This window comes from Pongo abelii, chromosome 8, assembly GCF_028885655.2.
Source record: "Pongo abelii isolate AG06213 chromosome 8, NHGRI_mPonAbe1-v2.0_pri, whole genome shotgun sequence".
Classification (NCBI taxonomy): Eukaryota; Metazoa; Chordata; class Mammalia; order Primates; family Hominidae; genus Pongo; species Pongo abelii.
The window spans coordinates 80,564,196-80,584,993 of record NC_071993.2 but is presented as its reverse complement, the minus strand read 5'-3'; positions in this window follow the sequence as shown (position 1 = coordinate 80,584,993).

Sequence of the window (20,798 nt, the reverse complement as noted above, 5' to 3'; positions counted from 1 at the left end):
ATTGTGAGATTTGAAGGAAGGACCAAAGAATCAAAGGGCTAGGTTTCTTCTAGCCCTAGTTCCACCACTTTCCCACTGGGTGACCTATATATACTACAAGTCCCTGACTACCTCTGAGTTTCCTTTTGTCTTCAAAATGGAAAAGACACCACTGACCTCCCGTAGTTGCTTTGAGACTTAAGAGAGATAATGAATGTGAGTGCACCCTGTGAATGCACAAACATAAACCATTTTTAAAACCTTTGTGAAAGGATGTGTGTTTTGGGATAGGTGCTACCTGTTAAATAAAATATTTTACTACATTTTAAGAATAAATACATACTTGAAAATATCCTTTTTGCCTTTACATTTTAAATTAAGCATTAATAGAGAAACTCTTTGGAATAGAATTATAGAGGGGAAACGATCTAAAAATCATGGATCATGGAAAAGTGACTTTTTAGGACAGATTAATTTATTAAAGAATATATGAAATGTGTATACTAAATGATAATTTATTGGACAAAGATGAAAAGTGTTCTCAAAATGAAAATCAAAGGAGTCTGAGCATTCTGTGAACTGATAAATCTTAGAGTGTCTTATTAAATGACAGGAAAGCCAGCAACCATATACTTTATATTGGCCTGTTTTTTATTTTTGTTTTTTGTTTGTTTGTTTGTTTTTTGTTTTTTTTAGACGGAATCTCACTCTGTCACTAGGCTGGAGTGCAGTGGTGTGATCTTGGTTCACGGCAACCTCCACCTCCCAAGTTCAAGCAATTCTCCTGCCTCAGCCTCTTGAGTAGCTGGGACTACAGGTGCATGCCACCAAGCCCGGATAATTTTTGTATTTTTAGTAGAGACAGGTTTTCACCATGTTGGCCAGGATGGTCTCGATCTCTTGACATCGTGATCCGCTTGCCTTGGCCTCCCAAAGTGCTGGGATTACAGGCGTTAGCCAACACGCCTGGCTGGGATTATTTTTATTTTTATTTTTTTTGTGATATGGGTAAGACAGTCTGAAAACAATGTGAGTACTTTCATCAACTAATGCAGATAATGAACTTGACTTAATGTAAGTAAAGTGGCTCTGTGGCCACACTTCCAGGTCTTCTTGCTCTCTGTAGCTTTTGCTCTGCTTTATACAACACAGTGCCTTTGCTCACAGACTGGCCCAAACCAGTTTTTATTTCTTCCTACTGGTGCACCTTTTTCCCATTCCAGCATCAGTTCACGTGTGTGTGATGTGCTATTAGAGGTGTGGTTTATGCTGACAGACAATATAAACTGATAAAATTTAACAAAGAACTCATGTTCCCAACCTTGCATCTACACAGATTGGTGAATTGATTTAAGTTAAAGATAAAATGTTGGATGAACACATCTACACAGATTGGTGCATTGATTTAAGATAAAATATTGGATGTATATGCCATTTTAAAACATGACCCTTTAAGTGAATTATTTTTGGTAACTGAGCAACTCCCAGTCCTGATTGTATCAATAATGAAGGCTGCTCCAGCCTGGGCAACACAGTGAGACCCTGTCTCTACAAATTATTATTATTTTTTTTTTTGAGACGGAGTCTCGCTCTGTTGCCCAGGCTGGAGTGCAGTGGCACGATCTCGGCTCACTGCAAGCTCTGCCTCCCGGGTTCACACCATTCTCCTGCCTCAGCCTCCTGAGTAGCTGGGACTACAGATGCCTGCTACCATGCCTGGCTAATTTTGTATTTTTAGTAGAGATGGGGTTTCTCCATGTTGGTCAGGCTGGTCTTGAACTCCCGACCTCAGGTGATCCACCTGCCTTGGCCTCCCAAAGTGCTGGGATTACAGGTGTAAGCCACCGCACCCGGCCTACAAAAATTTTTAAAAATGAGCCAGGCATCGTGAGCATGCCTGTAGTCTCAGCTACTTTGGAGGCTGAGGCACAAGGGTTGCTTGAGCCCAAGAGGTTGAGGCTGCAGAGAGCTGTGTTTGTGCCACTGAACTCCAGCCTGGGTGACAGAGCAAGACCCTGTCTCAAAAAAAAAAAAAAAAAAAAAAAAAGGAATACTGCCTTCTGTTTCCCCAGACGGCAGATCTAGGACTGATGATTTGAATCATAGACAGATGCTGGCTCCATGTAAATTTCTGATGATCAGAGCTGTCCAAAAAATATTTCCTTGGTTGGTAATCCTGAGGTCAGGAGGTTTTTGTCAGAGGCAGATAGATATTTGTTAGGGATGTTCATTCATCTACTCACCTATTCATTTACCTATTCATCAGGAGTGTATTGAGCACCAACTATATCCTCAATATATAGTTGATACAATGGGGCATTCCGTGGTGTGATTTACAAGGGGATACAAATTCATGGAGCTTAGTCTAGAAGACAGAGGTTTGGATGATGGTAGGGAAGAGGAAAAGAAGAGCCTGAACACAATGTCCTGTTTTACTCCTCAAAGTATTATAGGGTTTCACCTGGGAGTTTGTTAGAAGTACAGAATTTCTGGTTCCACCTGAATCAAAATCTACATTTCTAACAAAATCTCAGGGTGGTTTTGTGTTTTAAAAACACTGTTCTAGGTTTCTTTCTAAACCCAATATTACATTTTTCTGTGACTCTATATCCTTCCATGCCATAATGAAAGATCCTGGAAGAAGTAAGTGGCTTTATGAGGCTTACAGCTGTGGAGTGTCTTCTCAACAAGGGGCCAGATTCTCAAGAAGTCACCTCAGTTTAGACCTAAGTTTCCAGGCCAGTCTAGAAAAAGTCTTAAGACACCTAATGTCTTTTTCCTAGATTATTCTATTGGCAGCCTCACTGCTACATCTCTAGTTTCCCTTCACTAGTCCAGCATCTGCCTAACTTTTAGATTCCACAAATAGTTAACAATTAAATCAAGCAAGAAGGAAAATCTTATTTACACCTGAGTCAATTTCAATCTCTCAGATATTTTTTCACGTATTGTAGGAAACCTCGATTTTCCTTAAAGATAAAATCAACTACACACGGACACACACACACACACACACACACACACACCAGAATGTGGCCTCTTCTGCTGGAACATCTCTGATTTCTGCCATTAGGATAAATAATTTTAGCAAGGACTTTTGTGATCCGCCCCTACACCAATTCCTGGAGCCCCCTCATCCCATCTAAAGCAGGTGGCCTATTATTCTCTCTCAAAGTTGTATGTTTACTTCCTTCCTGGTCCTTCATTAATCATCTCTGTGATTTTCTTGGTTTTTTTTTTTTTTTTTTCCTTAACTTGTTTACTGTCTCTTTCTTCCTACTGGGTTGTATGACTGTGAGGACAGAGACCCTGCCTTATTTTCCATAGCACAGTGCCTAGCACTCAGTAGCCTTACAATAAATATTTGTTGAATGAATTAATTAATATAGTAAAGTCATTTTTTTACTTGAAAGTTTTCCTTGCCTCATGTGAAGTTATGGACAATTACAATTTACAGGAATTTTTCACAGAAATAACATAGAATGGCTTCAAACTTTGATTGCTACAGGTAATTGAGGAAAAGAATGAAGATGATACATTTTCTTTTTTAGGGCTGGAATATGGGTTTTGTCAACTGTAATTACTTACAGGTATGCTGCAGTGTAGCTTTTTCCTCTTAGGTAGATGACATCATCTTATTACAATCTTTTTTGTTTTTTAAATCTCTAACAGTGTTATTAATAAAACACAAGACCCATAAAGTGAATTTGGGGTCATCTTGTCCTTTACTGGTTTCCTGATTGGGAGGCTCACCCTTGGCTTATGATCACATCCATTTGGCAGAAAGTCAGCTTATTTGATAGGTAAGGACATCAGTATGTCTCTTTTCTTGGTAGAATTGATCCCCCTTCACCGGAAATACAATATAAGTGGATCTGATGTGTCAAACCTGCAGATGCTGTTTTTCCTAATTCCCTCAATGCTCCTCTAGCTCGTGTCTGAGGAATTGAATGAATAACATAGGGGAGGTTAGCGCCCAATATGACATCAGCTCAATAAGCTGATCAGCCTGGAACTGAACTTGGATGGCAGAGCTTGTTTTCCTTCCCCTGCTTCACTAAGTTATAGGTTTTACAGGAATAAGGATGTTGTCTTCTTCCTTTGCAATTTTGCAAACATATATGCCAACTGCCTAACTGATTGATAATATTACTAACTATATACTTATGAAGTGGTTTGGACTTTATGGAAGACTGTTTTAGGTAATATAAATTCTTTAGGATGCAAACACAATTTTCTTAACCCAAAAGACAAAAATTCCCATCTTCTTCATTGAGAAACACTAAGTAATGCGTGATAATTACAACCAATAAGATATTGCTGAGCGCATAGTCTATGCTAGGCATTGCTCTAAATAATTCAGTATAGTCTCTTATCCTACCATAGCACGCCAGCCATTGAAATGTATATAAAAGAACTAATGTAGTGAATGGGCTGTGTTAAATAATTTTATTGTTTGTTTATTAACACATTTAACAGAGAAGTCTGGCTTCACCTTCCTTTTCTTTACTTCTTAGGGTTGGAAACAATGCCATGTGAGCAGGAGAGAAATTGCTTTCATCCCTTTTTCTACCTCATGCTCTTATATTATGATATGGTTTGGCTGTGCCCCCACCCAAATCTCATCTTGAATTGTAGTTCCCGTAATCCCCGTGTGTCATGGGTGAGACCTCATGGGAGGTAAATAAATTATGGGAGTGGTTCCCCCATGCTGTTCTCATGATAGTGAGTGAGTTCTCATGAGATCTGAATGGTTTTATAAGTGGTTTTTCCCTGCTTTGCTCTGCACTTCTCTCTCCTGCCACCACGTGAAGAAGGATGTGTTTGCTTCCCCTTCTGCCCTGATTGTAAGTTTCCAGAGGCCTCCCAAGCCATGCGGAACTGTGAGTCAATTAAACCTCTTTCCTTTGTAAATTACCCAGTCTCAGGCCAGGCACAGTGGCTCACGCCTGTAATCCCAGCACTTGGGGAGGCTGAGGTGGACGGATTGCCTGAGGTCAGGAGTTCGAGACCAGTCTGGCTAACATGGTGAAACCCCATCTCTACTAAAAATACAAAATTAGCCAGGCATGATGGCATGCGCCTGTAATCCCAGATACTTGGGAGGCTGAGGCAAGAGAATTGCTTGAACTAGGGAGGTGGAGGTTGCAGTGGGCCAAGATCACGCCACTGTACTCCAGTCTGGGCAACAGAGCGAGACTCCATCTCAAAAATAAATAAATAAATAAATAAATAAATAACCTAGTCTTTAGTATTTCTTCATAGCAGTTTGAGAATGGACTAATACATATTATAATATCCTTATTTTCCTGATGAAGAAGTTGAGGTTCAGAGAAGTTAAGGTTCCATGGGTAGTAAATGTTTAAGTCAGGCTTATACCGTAATTTATCTAATTCCAGAGTCCGTGGTCTTAACAAATATACTATAAACTGCCTCTAATGTTTATTAAAGTTTATAATAATTAGTGGTGGCTTTTTAAATTATTTTTGAAGAGTTACCTTTACCTTTTAAAAAAATAAAATCAAGGTAATATTTAAAAGAATGCTAAGACAAGAATCTGGGAACATGAGTTCTAACCAGCACCTATCATGAATGAGGGGAAACCTGGAAATTACTTAACTTCTATTCTCAATTAGGTATCTGTATAAAAATTTTATTATTTTATTCCAAGGCTCTTATAAACAACTTTACAGAAAAATTAAAAAGTCATCTAGTGGTTCATCTGTACCTTGTCTCTACACATATATTTTTTAAATTTGTTGTAATCACTGTATCAGTGCTATTTTGTGCTTGTTTTGTAATTTTCATTTTCTAAATTATGAAAGCTAGAGAACAGTGATTTAGAATAAATCATCATAAAAAAGAACTAATCTATATAAACAGTGCTATGGCCTGAATTTTTGTGTGCATCCAAAATTTAACCCCCAAGGTGATGGCATTAGGAGGTGGGGCCTTGGGAGGAAATTGGGACATGAGAGCAGGGCCCTCATGAATGGGATTTGTGCCTTTATAAGACACCCCACAGAGCTCCCTTGCTCCTTCCACCATGTGAGGACTCAACAAAAGATGGCCATCTATAAACCAAACAGGCCCTCCCCAGGCACAGAATCTACCAGCTACTTCATCTAAGGCTTCCCAGCCTCCAGACTATGAGAAATAAATTTCTATTGTTTATAAGCCACTCAGTTTACAATACTTTATAATAGTAACCCAAACAGACTAAGACGGGAATTTTTAATTTGACTGCACATTAGAAACACCTGGATGGGGATGGTGGTGGTGAGTGGGGGTAATTTTGAAAAAATATGGTCTTTGGCCAGGCACGGTGGCTTATGCCTGTAATCCCAGCACTTTGGGAGGCCGAGGCTGGTGGATCACTTGAGGCCAGGAGCTCGAGACCAGCCTGGCTAACATGGTGAAAGCCCATCTCTACTAAAAATACAAAAATTAAATGGGCTTGGTGGCGTGTGCCCGTAATCCCAGCTACTTGGGAGGCTGAGGTGGGACAATTGCTTGAACCCAGGAGGCAGAGGCTGCAGTGAGCTGAGATTGTTCCACTGTACTCCAGCCTGGGCGACAGAGCAAGACTGTCTCAAAACAGACAAACAAAAAAATGGTCTTGGAGCAATAGACCAATTTTATCAGAATCTCAGGAGTGGGGACTGGACATCAATATTTTTAAAATGCCCCTCTCTCTCATTATTTTAATATGTAGCTGAAGTTTATATTATAGTTATATACTGCAAGTACTTTTGCTCCAGCCTAATAACTGCTCATCTAGAATAGATCATTGTTTATTGCATTATGATCTCTGATAATTGCTCAACTGCCTTCTCAAGAGTCAACTAACTCAGTAATACAGGAGTCTAATGTACCATCAATTATTAATCCCAAACAACACTTCCTTATTCTAATAGTACAAGTTAGGTTCAAAATATTTCTTGTTCAATAACAATTTCAAGTCAGCCATTATAGTTTGTTTAATGGCTATATTAATCTCTGAGTCCTTAATAATTATAGAAGTAGAATGGTTCCCTTAGTACTAGATATTTGTAATGTGAAAGGAAGATAAGGAGCATCTGGCAGTCTGAAAAAAAGTTGGGGTAATCCCAGCACTTTGGGAGGCTGAGGCGGGTGGATCACCTGAGGTCAGGAGTTCAAGACCAGCCAGACTAACAAGGTGAAACCCCCATCTCTACTAAAAATACAAAAATTAGCTGGGCATGGTGGCAGGTGCCTGTAGTCCCAGCTACTTGGGAGGCTGAGACAGGAGAATTTGACAGGAGAATTGCTTGAACCCGGGAGGCGGGGGTTGCAGTGAGCCGAGATCGCGCCACTGCACTCCAGCCTGGGTGATGGAGCAAGACTCTGTCTCATAAAACAAACAAACAAAAAAGCTGTGGGTTGAGGGTTTGAGTTTTTAAGCTCCCTTTTGAATTCTACATTGGTTTATTTTGAAATCTTTTTTTTTTTAAAGTAAAACAATGATGTAACTTTACATTTTTCTCCCAAATTCTTCAGTTCCTAAATGTCAGAAGTTACCTCTACAGTGAAATGGGACCCAGAGATTTTCATTAATTAATCTCCAGGAAATTCAGCAGTAAAACTTAAATTTATATTCAATGATACGGAAAATCTCCTATCACCAGAGGACTTTGAAAGGCATGGTGAATGAGATCCACTTCTAGGTCAGGACACAAAGGAGACTCAGCTGTTTGGATGGCTGATTAAAGGAATCATCTGAAATTCCACAGTCATAACATTGGAAAACAGACATGGTTGTAACTTATTTATTTACTTCACCATCTGATCTCAGACACGAGAGGAAAGAACGTTATTATATAATTCACGAATGGGCCTGCAGTTCATTGCACCTGATATATTCGAAAGGCTTATTTGGGCCCATCCTGCTGCCCAAGAAGGCCCACTCTCTGGTCAGAGTGCAGTCACCTGCCATGGGCCACTGATAGAGGTCAATCTGAGAACCATCTAGGGAATGAGGACCAGGGAAAAGGCTCCCCTAACCCTCCATCTGGTGTGAACTGCCTGCCAGAACACATGGAGAACCCTCCCTATGGGAGCTGCAGCACTCGAGCAGCAGCAAGGAAAGAAAAAGCCAGGTGTAGCCAGTGTTGCTTAAGGTCTTTCTGCTTGTTTATCACCTTTGGCCTCTTATTTGTAACCGTACTGTGGATAATAGAATTAAATGTAAATAGACACATGCTCTCTTTAGAGAAGAGGTGGTGTCCTCCAACCATTCCTCCTCTTATGTAGATATACTGTGTATCTTTTTGGCTCTGTGCTCCCATCATTTCATTTTTATTTGCCTGTGTTGAGACCTGGTTCCTGGATTTCAAAGTGCTGTCATGAGAGACAGCAAAAGAAAAGACTCCTCATAAGTCAGGATCCTGCCGAAAGAGGGCACTTATGTAATCCGATGGTCTTTTTGGTGGTCACTTTTATTCTCCACTTCAATTTGAAGTAGCCTTTGATGAGAAAGCTGCTGAAAAGCAGGAGAGTGAAAAACCATTTCTAAAACTATGAGGGTACTTTTGTTCTATGTGAAAAGTCTTCATTGAAGGTTAAGGGAGGTCGGAAAAGGCTGAGGAGGAGACCTCCACATTGGAAGTTATGATGGCAATGGCCATTGCTGATTTTGTTGAATTCACTTATTGTAATATACTGTACTGAATCCATACTCATCTACCTATGGCTGGTAAGATAATGTGATATCCTTCCCATATTCAGAGGGACTGAACCTGATCTTTTATAATGAATAGATACACAAGTTTTGTGCTATAGTCCTAATCTAAACACTTCTAAATATATTCATTCACAGAACTGTTTTTGTTTCATGCATCAGATTTACTTTATATTTCTTTTCTTTTTTTTTTGTTTTGAGATGGAGTTTCGCTCTTTCACCCAGGCTGGAGTGCAGTGGCATGATCTCGGCTCACTACAACCTCTGCCTCCTGGGTTCAAGCGATTCTCCTGCCTCAGCCTCCCGAGTAGCTGGGACTACAGGTGTGCACCACCACACCTGGCTAATTTTTGTATTTTTGGTAGAGATGGGGTTTCAACATGTTGGCCAGGATGGTCTCGATCTCTTGACCTCGTGATCTGCCTGCCTTGGCCTCCCAAAGCGCTGGGATTACAGGCATGAGCCACCGTGCCCAGCCTATATTTCTTTTTTAATAGCATACATTTTCCTGCTTTTCTAAAATTATGCACATATATTTATTGTGTAATTTTTAAAAGGTAATAAAGGCCAATTTCCTCTACTTGGTGACGTTCATCCTTCAGCACTCATCTCAAGCACTGTCTCCTTTCCAAAGCCTTCGTCATACTCCATAAAGCAGAATTTGATACTTTCACCTGTAGATGCCCATACAAATGTTTCATTACTCTCTACCACACAAAATTATGTTGCATTATAATTGTCTGTGTACATCTGTTTCCTCCACTGGACTGTGAACTCCTTGAGAACAAGGCATATGAATTGTTCATCATTATATTAACAAAAACCTAAACCCAGCACTGGCAAAAAATAGAAGCTCAATAAATGCTAGTTTCTGGAATGAACAGATTGGTTACTGGCAAGAGTGAAAATTAGAATCATAATGTTTTAGAGCTGGGAGAGATTATTGACAATCTAATTCATTCCCTGCATAGCTTTTCATGTAGGTTTCAGCTAGTTAGTACTTCATCCAGGTTTAAAATACAAATCTTAGGAATTCTGGCAAGATGGTAGTAGTAGTGAAATAGTTCTTTAGTTCTTAAATGCCCCATAACCACACCCCTCTCCCATAAAAATCAACAAAACTAGGATAGCTAAGCCAAAGCCTATTGACAAACTCGAAACGAGCGAAGTGAAAAAGTACTGCCATCAACCCCAAAGTATAAGCAGATAGGGACAAAATACCAGCAATAAGGCCTGTATGGTATCAGCATTTACATGGGAAGCACTGGGCATCTGACAGATCCAAGCAAAGTAGAATCTCAAAATGACCATTAGATAGAGAGATACTCACTGGAAAGCATAGTTGGCCAACTTGAGAAAAGCAGCTTAACCTGAGAGGAGTTTGTACAAACTCCAATTTGTGGGTAAGTAAAAGGACAATACAGTGGTAAGTTCTGAAAGGGATGGAGTAGTCTTGGCCTTGTGAACTCTTGAAATTAACCAGCAGGGCCCAGCATGGTGGCTCAGGCCTGTAATCCCAGCACTTTGGGAGGCCGAGGTGGGCGGATCATTTGAGGTCAGGAGTTCAAGACCAGCCTGGACAACATGGTGAAACCTTGCCTCTACTAAAAATACAAAAACTAGCCGGGTGTGGTGGTGGGCACCTGTAATCCCAGCTACTTGGGAGGCTGAAGCAAGAGAATCACTTGAACCCAGGAGATGGAGGTTGCAGTGAGCCAAGATCATGCCACTGTACTCCAGCCTGGGCGACAAAGTGAGACTCTGTCTCAAAAAATAAACAAACGAACGAACAACAACAATAAAACAAAAAAGAAAGAAAAAAGAAATTAACCAGCAGAAGCTTCCTTTCAAGACAAAGTTCCATATTGAGGAAAAACTGCTGGGAGTAGACCAAATTGAACAGGACAGACAGCCCAGGGAGGGGCAAAGGAAAAAGATTCAGATAGAAATGAGGGAGAAGAACAGAGCCAGGAGATAAGAAGTCAAAATTGTGAGCAAAGGAGAGAGAGCAGAGATCACATAGTAAGTATTTTAAGCTTTGAGACTTACATGGTCTTTGTCACAATGACTCAATTCTCCCATTTTATCATAAAAGTGGCCACAGATAATATGTAAACAAATAATCATGACTATGTTTCTTTTTTTTTTTTTCTTTGAGACGGAGTCTTGCTCTGTCTCCTAGGCTGAAGTGTAGTGGTGCGATCTCGGCTTACTGCAACCTCTGTCTCCTGAGTTCAAACAATTCTCCTGCCTCAGCCTCCTGAGTAGCTGGGATTACAGGTGTGTGCCACCACGCCTGGCTAATTTTTGTATTTTTGAAGAGACGGGGTTTCACCATGTTGGCCAGGCTGGTCTTGAACTCCTGACCTCAGGTCATCCACCTGCATCAGCCTCCCAAAGTGCTGGAATTACAGGTGTGAGCCACCACACCCGGCCCTCAAGATTGTATTTCAATAAGACTTAGAAAAGCAGATGATGAGCTGAATTTAGTCCATGAGCCATGGTTTGCTAACACTGCTCTAGAGTCATGAGGTAGAAAAGCTATTCTGACCCACCCTTCCTTCCTAAAAGTTCACAAAGTCTGCCTTCACCTAAAAATCAGCAACAGAAAAACATAGATTTGAATTCTGTACAAACTTTTTATCACAAAAAGATAATGAGGAACAAGGTAATTTTCTTACAGATGAAGCACACCAAATAAACATGCCCACAAAGCAGGTAAAAGAGGTAAGTGAATGTTTCGAAATGACTTTTTAAATTCAGGAAAAAATTAAAATATATGAAGTAATTACACAGATTAGAATTAGAATAACTTAAGAGTGAGCTGACCAAACTCAGGAAGGATTAAAACATCAAGAAGAGGCCGGGCGTGGTGACTCACGTCTGTAATGCCAGCACTTTGGGAAGCTGATGCAGGCGGATCATGAGGTCAGGAGTCCGAGACCAGCCTGGCCAATATGGTGAAACCCCATCTCTACTAAAAAAAAAAAAAAAAAAAAAAAAAAATTACAAATATTAGCTGGGCGTGCTGGGCACAGTGGCTCATGCCTGTAATCCCAGCGCTTTGGGAGGCTGAGGTGGGCGGATCACCTGAGGTTGGGAGTTCGAGACCAGCCTGACCAACATGGAGAAACCCTGTCTCTACTAAAAATACAAAATTAGCTGGACGTGGTGGGGCATGCCTGCAATCCCAGCTACTTGGGAGGTTGAGGCAGGAGAATCACTTGAATCCAGGAGGTGGAGGTTGCAGTGAGCCAAGATCGTGCCACTGCACTCCAGCCTGGGCAACAGAATGAGACTTTGTCTCAAAAATAAAATAAAATAAAATAAAAATAAAGAATAAATAATTTTACTAATGAAGCCCAAACTTTGAAAGAATGTAAGTACAAATAAATATCAAAAAATTAAAGAGAGAGGAGGAAAAATTTAAAAATAGAAGGAAGAGATAAAAAAGATTTGAGAGAAACAGATATAGAGGAAGGGCAAAAATGATCTAATATACTTACAGGAAGTTTCCCTGAAAAAGAAACTTTAAGCAATTGAACATATTTAGGAGATTTTATATTCATATACAGATACATAAATAGATTATATTAAAATATGATTAGCTTTAAGGATCAGGGATAGAAGCAAGACCATGCTTGAAAATATCTAGTTTTATATGTTTGATGTTGAGAACCATGAAACATTTCATATAATTATAAAACAAATTAAGTTTTACAAATTATTTCCTTAAAATCAAAAATAAAATAAGTAATCAAAAGGTGTATCTAATTGGTCTCATAATCACACAGAGAGGAGCTATTCCAAATGACTTTATAAAATAGTAATCTTTCGGACATTAATAATGGACCGTGCCCTGAGGACAAAAAGATCTTCAAATCAGAAAAATCACTGAGTCATTTATAGAGTCATGGTGTTGATGAAAGTGTTGGTATTATTCTGAGACTGTTAGCTGTGCACTGTAAGATAAAGCAACTGAGTATGTGATTTTTTTTTTTTTTTTTTTTTTTGAGATGGAGTCTAGCTCTGTCACCCAGGCTGGAGTGCAGTGGCATGATCTCGGCTCTCACTGCAGCCTCCACCTCCTGGGCTCAAGTGATTCTCCTGCCTTAGCCTCCCAAGTAGCTGGAACTACAGGTGTTTGCCACCATGCCCAGCTAATGTTTTGTATTTTTAGTCGAGATGGGGTTTCGCCATGTTGGCCAGGCTGGTCACAAACTCCTGACCTCAGGTGATCTGCTTGCCTTGGCCTCCCAAAGTGCTGGGATTACAGGTGTGAGCCACCACACCTGGCCATTTATGTGATCTGTTGAGTCTGTCATTCTTGATGTTATTGAGAACTGAGATTCTGAGCACGGAAGGAAAGGAGATACAACCTTTCTTATATTACTGTTGTATCTCCTTTCTTATATTACTTATATTACCTGCTTTCTTATATTACCTTTCTTATATTACTGTTGTATCTTCTTTCCTTCCATGCTCAGAATCTCACTTCTCAATAACATCAAGAATGACAGACTCAAAAGATCACATAACTGGCCAGGCGTAATGGCTTACACCTGTAATAACAGCACTTTGGGAGGCTGAGGTGGGCAGATTACCTGAGGTCAGGTGTTTGAGACTATCCTGGCCAACATGGCGAAACCCCATCTCTACTAAAAATACAAAATTTAGGCAGGCATGGTGGTGCACGCCTGTAATCCCAGCTACTCGGGAGGCTGAGGCAGGAGAATCACTTGAAACCTGGATGTGGAGGTTGCAGTGAGCCGAGATCGCGCCACTTCACTCCAGCCTGGGTGAAAGAGCGAAACTCCATCTCAAAAAAATAAATAAATAAATAAAAGAAAGAAAGAAAGGTTAATTTAAAACCCTATGGTTATTGTGACAGTTAATTTTACCTGTCAACTGAGCGACAGGGTGCCCAGATATTTGGTCAAACATTATTCTGGGTGTTTCTGTGAGGGTGTTTTTGAATGAGATTAACATTAAAATCAGTAGACTGAGTAAACCAGCTTGCCTTCCTTAATGTGAGTGGGTCTCATCCAGTTAGTTGAAGGCCAGAACAAAAAGGCAGACCCTTCCCTGAATAGTAGAGAATTCTTCCAGCCTGACATACTTTGAACTAGGACATCGGCTTTTTTCCTGCCTTCTGACTGGAACTGCATCTTTGGCTCTCCTAGGTCTGTAGCTTGCAGACTCACCCTGCAGATCTTGGAACTTGCCTGCCTCCATAATCACATCTTCCAATTTCTTTCTTTTTTTTTTTTTTTTTTGGAGACAGAACCTTATTTTGTCGCCTAGACTGCAGTGCAGTAGCATGATGTCAGCTCACTGCAACCTCTGCCTCCTGGGTTCAAGAGATTCTCGTGCCTCAGCCTCCCAAGTAGCTGGGATTACAGGCATGCGCCGCCATGCCTGGCTAATTTTTGTATTTTAATAGAGACAGTTTCTCCATGTTGGCGAGGCTAGTCTCAGGTCTCAAACTCCTGGCCTCAAGTGATCACCTGCCTCAGCCTCCTAAAGTGTTAGGCGTGAGCCACCACTCCCGGCCTAAATCTAAATTTATAAAAATCTAAATGTATAGGTTTGACATTAAGAACCATGAAAAATGTTATATAATTATAAAACAAAATCACTTTTTAAAAAATTTTTCCCTAAAATAAAAAATAAAATAAATCGAAATGTGTATCTAATTGGTCTCATGATCACACAGAGAGGAACTATTCCATGTGACTTTATAATCTAGTAATTTTTTATGTATTATAATGGAATGTACCCTAAGGACAAATATACACACACATACACACACCTCTATAAACATACATTCTATTGATTCCGTTTCTTTAGAGTCATAAATTTGAATTTAAATTAAACAGTATGAAGTAGTAACATATTTTACTACATCCTAGTGGGATTGTTGGGGGGGCGGGGGTTAGGGCGGGGGGGAGGTGGGGGCCAGTCCTTGCTCCCAGAGCTTCCAAGATGGCGGCGGGCTGCTTCCAAGATGGGATGGTGGCAAGCCTCTTGTTCTCTGACCTGGGATTCTTGGCCTCGCAGATTCCAAGGAATGAAATCTTGGGCCATGTGGTGAGTGTTATAGCTCTATTAGAAGCTGTGGGTCACGGAAGAGAACCGTGGAACCTAGCAACTAGTGTTCAGCTTGATTAGGACGAACCTGGGCACTTAGCCATGCAGGAACAGTAGCAAACCTCTAGCCTGATCTGGAGCGGCAATGGGTGCCTCACTGGATCAGGAGCACAGCGGACACCCTGCTGGATCCAGAGGGGTGGAAGTCAGTGGCAGGTCTGTGACGGCAGCGAACAGCAGTGGTGGATGGCGAGCAAAAGCTCAGCTCGAGCAGTAACAAACATGGTGACCAGAAGAGTGTGCAGTGGCAAGATTTAATAGAGTGAAAACAGAGCTCCCATACAAAGGGAGGGGAACCCAAAGAGGGTAGCGGTTGCCAGCTGGAATGCCTGGGTTTATATCCTGATCATTGTCCCTCCCGCTGTGCTCTCAGGTGATAGATGATTGGCTATTTCTTTACCTCCTGTTTTTGCCTAACTAGCATTTTAGTGAGCTCTCTTTACTACCTGATTGGTCGGGTGTGAGCTAAGTTGCAAGCCCGGTGTTTAAATGTGAATGCAGTCACCTTCCTAGCTAGGCTTAGGGATTCTTAGTCGGCCTAGGAAATCCAGCTAGTCCAGTCTCTCAGGATGATTTGAGTATCAGTAAAGATGATAACTACAATGGATTGAAACATACAAAATATGTTTAACTCTGTTAGTTCATAATGTTACTAAAACACAAAGACTAGTTGGTCATCATGGTAGGGTACTAGAAAACCAGCTTATTATTTGGAAAGCCGTTAATAAAAAGGAAGATGTAAGCATTTATCCTGCCTTTGCTTTTGAACTGTACTCCTGGGAGTTATATAGCAGGCAAGGGGAACTTTCTTTTTATTCTAGCTGATAAAAGGACTAATAGAATTATAATGTCACCATTTCACAATCCTTAACAAATTAATGCATTTAGAAATTAAGCACCAACATCTGCCAACATAATACAACAAGAGATAAACAGACATTAGGGCCTCCTGATGAAATCACACCACATCCATCAAGTACCCTCGCCAAAGACAACCAAATCTGAATCCCTTCAAACCTCTTAGATTCAGTTACCAATTTAAGAACAGAGACTTGAAGAATGTGTTAAAGAATACCACAAGGTTGCTATCGGCAAAAGCCAGTATGTATCTAGAGGACATATGACCTACTCCTTCAACAAATAAATTACAAAGGAAAAAAAGAGGGCCAGGCACGTGGTGTGACCCTGTAGTCCCAGTTACTCAGGAGTCTGAAGTGGGAGGATTGCTTGAGCCCAGTAGTTCAAGACTGCAGTGAGCCATGATTGCACCACTTCACTTCAGCCTGGGTGACAGAGTGTGAGATCTTGTCTCAAAAAAAGAAAAAAAAAAAAAAAAAAAAGGAAAGAAAAAAAAGAAGAGATGGAGGGAAAGCCCAGAAATTTAGAAAGAACTAAGAAACGTGATGAATCACAACAAGTAGACTTTACTTGGATCTTGATTCAAACAAATTTAAAAATTATTATATTTGCTGGCTGTGATGGCTCATGCCTGTAATCCCAGTACTTTGGGAGGCCGAAGTGGGAGGACTGCTTGAGCCCAGGAGTTCAAGACCAGCCTGAGCAACATAGTAAGACTTTTGTCTCTACAAAAACAAAATTAAAAATTAGCCAGGTGTGGTAGCATGTACATGTAGTTCCATCTACTTGGGAAGCTGAGATAGGAGGAAGGCTTGGGCCCAGGAGGTTGAGGCTGTAGTAAGCCATGATCACATCACTGCACTCCAGCCTGGGTGACAGAGTAAAATCTCATCTCAAAAAAAAAATTATATTTATGAGCCAGTTGGAATTTTGAACAGTAGATATCTGATGGCATTAAGTAATTATTATCAAATGTTTTAGGTATAATAATGGTATTATGGGGTTTTTTTTGAGATTCATCTTTTAGAGGTATATCCTGAAATATTTATGGAGGAAATGATATGGTATGATGTGTGGTATTTGCCTTAAAATTATATGGGATAAATAAATTCAGTGGAATATAGATAAAATGAGATAGGTTATAAGTAAGATTCTTGAAGCTGAGAGATGGGTCAAAAGGGTTCATTGAAAGTTTCCATTACATAAAGTTGGTTATTTTTGAAAAAGAGTCTCTGACTCTTAGTGCAGAACTCTTTCCACCACTCCATTAAATTGGTCATGGAAAACAGCAACCAAAATTCCAGAATTTTCTACTTTTTTATTTTAATGGGATTCCCAAAACAAGGGACAAAGGCAGTGGTTAAAATGCTGAACTGGGAGTTCATGAACTCTGTTTTCTCATCTGACTTTGCCAAGGACTTCCTATGTGGTCGTTAGCAAGATCAGATTTTTTTGTCTTGATTTGGTCACTCTCCAAAAGTGGTTAGAGGTCGAAATCCACATTATGACTTAGAACGCAGCAGTTCTAGCCAAGGAGGGCTCTGCCATTTGCATGAAGATGACTCACTACTCTATCTTAGGAAAAAAATATATCAGCTTTTAAATAGCTATCAATACAATGCATTACATGACAAATGTAAAATGAAAATCTTCACAGAGAAAAAATAAAAATGCTTTATATGAGAGGCTGTTACAGACCAAAGCTTTGTAAGTAAGTAACCATATAATTGACTCAAAATAGTAGGACTGTTTTTCACTTTAATGTAAGATCTCATAGTTGGGGGTCTCTATAACTACTTTTTTCATGGTTTTCTTGTTTTTTATATGAAATATAATATTAATATTTTCTACACTGGTTCTAATCTATGGTTTACATTAATTTCTTGTATAAAGGGCTGCTCACACTTAGATTTTGAGTTTTCAATACCAATACCCTTGCAAACAAATGAAAAGCAATAATCATTTGATGGTAAGACATATGTGCTGTTTTTAGTTGTCTTGCCCCAGAAATAAATGAGGTGGTAAAGTAAATGGAATCAACCTTCTCTTTTACCCACCTGGCATCAATTGTTGCTAACTCCAAGCATCTAGCTGAGGATGATTTGTCAGCCAAAGAGGTTAAGGGTTATCCCAGAATTCTCAGTTGCTTATATCACAACTAGACAATACCCTTCTCTGCAGAGGTCCAGTCTCCATACTAATCCTCTACCATATATTTGGACAGATATGCTTTCTCAACCACAAACATATGCCTACTCTAATTTTCTTTCTCATATCTGCAAGTTATTTTGCCCAAGATATATATTTTCATCTGTTTCACATTTAGATAGCCTCCCTCAGTGTAAGCTTTAAAATGCTGTCATGGTTTTCGGAAGATTATTGCAAGTAAAAGAAAAGTACATGCCAGATAATTGTAAATCAGAGCTTTTACATACCGGAGAGGAGGGAGAAGAGAAAGGGAAGGAGAGGGGTGAAAGGAAAATGCACACATCAGAAAGTTTTGAAACATCTGCAACTCACAAAAATTAATGGTGAATAACATTGTTTGGAATTCCTTGTCCTAGAATATCAAGATAAAATGCTGGTATCTGAACAGAATGCACATAGATCCTGAGCACATTCCACTAAGCAACTCTTAGACCTCTGATGTTGACCTTAGCCCATATCATGTATAGGGCATGATGTTATACTTCCAAAGATAGCTCACTTTCTTTTCTTTTCTTTTTTTTTTTTTTTTTTTTGAGATGGAGTCTTGCTCTGTTGCCCAGTCTGGAGTGCAGTGGCACAATCTCAGCTCACTGCAAGCTCCACCTCCTGGGCTCACACCATTCTCCTGCCTCAGCCTCCCGAGTAGCTGGGACTACAGGTGCCCACCACCACGCCTGGTTAATTTTTTCTGTTTTTAGTAGAGACAGGGTTTCACCATGTTAGCCAGGATGGTCTCGATCTCCTGACCTCGTGATCCACCTGCCTCGGCCTCCCAAAGTGCTGAGATTACAGGCCTGAGTCACTGCGCTGGGCAGATAGCTCACTTTCTGATCATATGTTTGAAGAGCTCACAGGGGCTTGTGCATTTTGCTGGTAATAAATGTTTCCATTTAAGCAAAATGATTTCTTCTGCAACTGTGAAATAACTTTTTAGGGTTAGACAGTTGACATTTTGAAGATAGTCCTCCATATACATATACATTCTGCTTTCTTTCCATAGTCTTACTTTCCAGCCCAAGATTCATAGTCTTAATTTTGTTTGGATATCTGAATTTCTTCTTGGTGTTTAACCCACAGATGCCCATTAATTTTTGTGAGTTGTGGATGTCGCAAAACTTTGTGATGCATCCATTTTGCTTTCACTCCTCCCTCCTGTAATGTGTGTAATAGCTCTGTTTTCTAATTGTCTGGTAGGTACTTTTCTCTCTATTCTAAAAAAGTTTCTAATAGCCGTGACAGTGTTTCTTACAGTTTGTCTGCCCTCCTTCCACAACCCACCTCCCATAATCTCAGCAAAAAGGGTTCAGGATTCACCAGCTGTTCCCTCTCTGCCCAGCCCAGCCCGTTTAAGGAGCAGCACTTGCAGCATGTGCCGAAGAAGTCCAAGGGCCCTCATCTGCTCCACCTGACCATTTCCAAAACTCAACCTCAGAAACTGGGCCCTTCTTTATCCCCACCATTGTCAATTCATTGCATACCTACCTACAAGTTCTGTTGTCCTTGAAGCTACTCTGTGTTTAACCAGTCCTTCCCAAACCCAGTTTTTCAGGATCTCAGAATCAACCTAGTTTATATGCTCTTAAATCTTCCTCCTCCAGAAAAGTTCCCCATTTAACCTAAATGCACAGCCTTGACTTTACCAAATGCCTTCTCGTGGTAGGACAGGCTCTACTTGGTGACCAGGACCATGCAGGGCATTCTCCCAGGGCCTAAACCCAACCCAGATCTCAGACTTTCCCTAGATCCTGGCACAAGTCAAAAACAGAATCCCAAAGCTTAGACTACATAGAATTACCTAGGGGATACTTGTTAAAAAGCAGATTTCTGGCCCAGCACAGTGGCTCACGCCTGTAACCCCAGCACTTTGGGAGGCTGAGGCGGGTGGATCACAAGGTCAGGAGTTCAAGACCAGCCTGGCCAAGATGGTGAAACCCTGTCTCTACTAAAAATACAAAAAATTAGCCAGGCGTGGTGGTGGGCACCTGTAATCCCAGCTACTCAGGAGGCTGAGGCAGAGAATCGCTTGAACCCAAGAGGCGGAGATTGCAGTGAGGCAAGATCGCGCCACTGTACTCCAGCCTAGGTGACAGAGCAAGACTCCATCTCAAAAAAAAAAAAAGGCAGATTTCTGGAACCTCCTTCAGAGATTCTAATCCGTAAAATCTTGGTTGGATCCTAGAAATCTGTATTTCTCTGAAGCCCCTCAGATATATCTGTTCCCAATGATACAAGGACCATACTTTGAAAAATGCAGATGGTGTGATGTCAGTTATCAAGTGACATATTTAAGATGCCTGAGGGAAAAGCCACTTTGCATGAAAACAAAGTCAATTAAAATAGCTTTATGACAGGTTAGCTTTGCCATAAGACATTATCAGGATTTTGATGCTCCCTCCTTTGTTCGTGGCTGTCCAAACCTCCCTCCCCCTTTGGCTCTTGGCCTTGGTTTGGCCAGGAGCTTGGTCTGACCTCTGAGCTGGGGCTCATGCCTTTTGTTATGTATCCTTAGCTTTGCCTCTTGACCTCGATTATGCTAGGAAATCACGTTGTGCTAGGAAAACCTCCAGAATTCCAGGTCACTAAGATGCGTATGTGGAAATTACTCCCATATCCAGCTCCTTCCCCTTCCTCTTTCAGGCATAAATGACACAGCACTTGTCAACTGCCTGTGCTTGGAAGGAGCTGTGGGATTAATCCTGGCTAATGAAACATGAGCAGAAGTGACATGTGTGGGATTCCCTTTAGTTTCTCTTCTTCCACCTCCGCTTCCTGGCCACGTGTTCCAGATGGTGCAGCGATGAGCTGGTGGAGCCTTCATCAGCCCAAGTCCTTCAGAGACTGTGTGGAGCAATTTTTGCTGATTTACCTGGAACATGTAGTGTGAGCAAGAAAGAAACTGTGC